Below are 5,000 nucleotides of genomic sequence, written 5' to 3' on the forward strand. Positions count from 1 at the left end.
ATAGATAGATAGATAGATAGATATTATTTGAATATATATCATGTATCATTCATTATCTCTTTTCCTTTGCACATGTCTGTATATAAATGCTCATAAATTGTCCATATTGCATTTTTTATGATCTGAGCTTGGCATTCATTTTGATTCTGAAACACAAATGATAAATAAATGTATAATATGAAGCAGTGCATAATGCATGACCAATGGAATGGCTCCGGCTGATGGAACACACACACACACACACACACACACACACACACACACACACACACACATGTTCACCTGCACCACGATTGCAGGTTCATATCAAACATGATGTAAAGCTCTTGAATTCAAAGGCCTTCTGGGACTTCCTCTCCAGCATCACGTATTTCACAGGTTTATCTTCTTCAAAGACGATCAGCTTCCATATCCTGGACATGAGGAATAGCGTTTATTCTTTAAGAGTGGTGTATTGACATATGATGAGATGTTCATACTTCACACAGAATGAAGCGCTGAGAGCATCATCAGCTGACTGGCGTTCATGAACACTGAGTTTAATGTTCACACTGTTCCTGATTGTGTCTACTTACAAAATTAAAGAGATGTGCCGATCCATCGCTCTCACATACTGCGCTCAGAAGTGTGCTTGTCATGTACACTAGCGAAAGGAGGAATGTGAGAAAAATTAGAGAAGTTAGTGAGAAACTAAACATTTTTAATGATTTTATACCACAGTACAATAAGCAAGATCACGAGCAACACCAGAATGCAGTTTCGATGTTTTGAACGACTCAGTTGAGTGAATGATTCAACGATTCGACATCATCATACATTTCTGAATGAATCAGTGTGTTTGAACAAAGTGTATGCATGTGTGCATCATATATATTTACAGTAGATAATATAATATTAATGTAATTAAAGGCCATATAAGTGTAACACAATTAAGTACTTAAGTCATTTTTAAAAAGTGTACTTTGTAATAACGTCACCGTAACAGTATGTTTCAAATCGTTATGTTTTAATAATCTTTTTTCATGGTTTAAAGAAGTACACGTATTTTGATGTGCTGATGAACTAAAGAACATATAAAGTAATTGTAACTGTAGTGTGCTTATATTACACATATATTAAGAAGTTAAATATTTTGAATGTACTGAATCACAACTTCACCATTACAAATATATTTATATATTTAACATATAAGTTTCAATAGAAATCACATTAAAGTATATTTTGTTAACCATTAATTCTTATCAGTACATTCAGCTGTACACATATATTTACTAACATATTTGATAGAAGTAATCATGAAATGACATATAAAGATGTACTTAAGGCCTACTAAAGTGGCATTTAATATAAATCTATAATATGTTTTCATTAAAATTGCAGTTAACATGAAGCTATAAGTGTCTGAAAACATTACATTCAGTTCCCACTTTTATTCCTGTAAAGTATGTTATTTCCATAACAAGTATGCTCTCATTCACAAGGACATTCCATTTTATACAGTTAATATACAGTTTAGCATTATTTTCGTTTCATATCTCACTTTATAAGGCATGATTATCACTCTGTGTCACCGCTGACCGCTCTATATAACTGAGGTAAAGTGGGAATGTTTTTTAATTCTGGTGGTCAGATCTTTTGATCCAGCATCCAGACAATCTCTGTTTTGTGCAAACCCACTTGTAAACTGTCCTGCCCTGCCAAGTCTATGAAACCCACATGACTCCAGTGCAGTTTTTGTGTGTGGTTTTTCCCTGCCAAATATTTTGCTTTGATTCGAGCCAATATTCATAGGCCAGGCAAAGCCTCTGTCTACCATTCTGGACTGTGACAAACGACACTGCTTGCCAAGAGTAATGATGATCAGCCACTGTGCGCCCGGAGAGTCTGTCAATCTCACTGCCTTATTCCACTGTGTGGATGTGGAATGGTGAAAAACCTCACAAACTTAAAATTAATTAAATGGATAGTTCCCCAAACAATTGAAATATCCCACGATTTACTCACCCTCAAGTCATCCTAGGTGTATATTACTTTCTTCTTTCAGACAAACACAATCGGACACAGACAGTAACACAGTGTCTATGGTGTCACACTATGTTGCTGTCTGGGGAGTTATATCAAAAAATGTCCTGACTCTTCCAAGCTTTATAATGGCAGTGAATGGGTGTTAATATTTTGAAGCCCCAAAAAAGTGCATCCATCCATTCTAAACGTGCATCCATCCATCATAAAAGTGCATCTATCATCATAAAAGTGCATCTGTCCATCATAAAAGTGCATCCATCCATCATAAAAGTGCATCCATCCATCATAAAAGTGCATCCATCCTTCATAAAAATGCATCCATGCATCTATCCATCATAAAAGTGCATCTATCCATCATAAAAGTGTATCCATCCATGATAAAAGTGCATCCATCCATCCATCATAAAAGTGCATCCATCCATCATAAAAGTGCATTCATCCATCATAAAAGTGCATCTATCCATCATAAAAGTGCATTCATCCATCATAAAAGTGCATCTATCCATCATAAAAGTGTATCTATCCATCATAAAAGTGCATCCATCCATCATAAAAGTGCATCTATCCATCATAAAAGTGCTCCACACGGATCCAGTGGTGAATAAAGGCCTTCTGAAGTGAAGCCATGTGTTTGTGTAAGAATAATATCCATATTTAAAACTTTATAAACTAAAATAACTAGCTTCCAACAGAAGGCCTTGTATTCGTCTGATTTAAGGGTGAGTAAATCATGGGCTAATTTTAATTTTTGGGTGAACTATCCCTTTAATTATAAAATCAATAAATAACCATTTGGACATTAATAGGATGCATCTCTATATTTTTAGATTTTTTTCCTCCAATCACAGCTCTTGCATTTTTCACCATGCAAAATTACTTGACCGTTGATCCTTCCTGTTCCTCTCAAGCAGAACCCAGCTGACATTTAATACAACCCCATGGGCTATAATTAATTTTCCAAGGTATGGCGTATTCAATAAACCCCCTTAGGCTTGTACTTCTCATTTGTCTAATGCATATGCTATTAGCAATGAGTAAGTATTAGGCAAATCTATATTTACAAGCCGATGAGACTGTGGTAGCGTGACACGCTGGTTAAGTGGAAGAGGTCAGTGGCATTCGCACACAATGGCTCACAGAAGAAGCCAACAGACTGAGATACGAGATACTAATACACTCATACTAATACTACACCGCACACGATGATTGACAAGATCCTCCTGTCACTGGGAAGGATGCTGAGGATATTGATTCCTCTTCCACAGTGAGCCACTAAAGCTGGCTATGGCATCGTTTGTTTCTCTAGCTCAAGGTTGTTCTTCTTCAGATCTGTCCTTTTCAGTGTATTGCAGATCCACCCACACTGTACAGAACTGCAGATGTTAGTTTGATTCACAAGATTTCAGTGGACTATAATCCTATTAATAGTGATGATGTAACCTACCTTTCTTGGTGACATTTCCCTTTTTTTCGTTCTCCATGCCATTAGAAAGTAAATACCCTTTTTCATCAAATTGACGTCATCCAACAAAGATGCGAAGATCTGATCTATTTTAGAGTCTGTGCCGTATTAAGCATTCAGAGAAATCTGAGGCAGTGAAAAACAGGCTACATGTTAAAGTCCCCCTGTAGTCAACAATTTTACTTGACACCCTTGCCTCGTTTAGTATGTGTGGTTCTATGAATATGCAAATGAGCCCCACTCACAGCCGCTCAGAGATCCACTCGTTGACGATCACACGTTGATCTGGGGTGTGTTTCCATTACAACGACTTATCTCGCTGGTTCACTACTATAGTGCGATGCATCGTTGAATAAATCATCTAGCTAGTCTCGACTGTTTCCTGAAACCGTATTGTTGCAAATTGGTCGTTCAACCACGTTAGTTAATGATATCACGCAGTTATTGGAGTAATAACTTCTTTTAATTAATCTGTTTGAGATCGAATTAATGCTAGATGTTTTGCTATAGATTACAGACATGGCATCTGAAGAATAATTTTCATTTTTCTCAGATATTTTGCTTTATTTCCAGATTCAATCATAGTCTCGTTCTTACACACTAGAGCTCGTTCACACATGCACACTCTTCAAAAACGGTGCTTTAAATCTCTTGACAAACTAAAAGACGTAAATGACATTTGTATGTATTCTAAATTAAAGACACAGGTCGTACTGAATGTCAGATTGCTTATTTTGCTCAAGATCAGGATTTATTGAGTCCACAGGTCATGCAAACTAGAAACTGCTTCTAACCACAGGTCGAGATCTGTCGCTCCAAACACACAACTCTGCGATGCTGTTTGCGAATGTTCGTTAGAACGATGGTTTCGGGAAACACTGACTCGTTGAACTGCTGATAAACTTAGTTTAACCATAGTTGGCTAACAATGCTTTTGGGAAACACACGTTGATCTGATTGGTTACAAGGTAGTTTGTGAGGTCAGAAACACCAGCGATTTCAAAGCGTGTTTTTGAGACTGTCTTTGGTTCACTGCAGTTTTAAGGAGAAAATCCTCAGCAATGGTGTCGACTTATGAATTTACACATGGCTTGTCTTAAAGCATATTTAAAACACCACATAGACACATAAACAACATTAACAGCTTGGTTTCCTGAAGTATGCTTGTAAGTTTAAGTCAGGTTATATCTTGTATAATATATGCACACTCTTAACAATAAAGCTTCTTCATTGGCATTGATGGTTCCATTAAGAACCTTTAACAGGTTCTTTAGATTATTAAAACATTCTTTATACTAAGAAATATATGGCTCTAAATGAAAAGTGGTTATTTTAAGAACTGAACACTGAACACTGAAAGCTTCTTTGGGGAACCAGACATCGTTCTTCTATGACATCACTGCGAAAAAAAAAAGAAAAAAAAAAACCTTTTGGAATCTTTACTTTGAAGAGTGTATTGACACATTGGAGTAAGAAGAACAGTGCACATTTACTGATAAATTGTCGCATATTT

This window comes from Squalius cephalus (genome assembly GCF_949319135.1).
Source record: "Squalius cephalus genome assembly, chromosome: 25".
In the NCBI taxonomy this organism is placed as follows: domain Eukaryota; kingdom Metazoa; phylum Chordata; class Actinopteri; order Cypriniformes; family Leuciscidae; genus Squalius; species Squalius cephalus.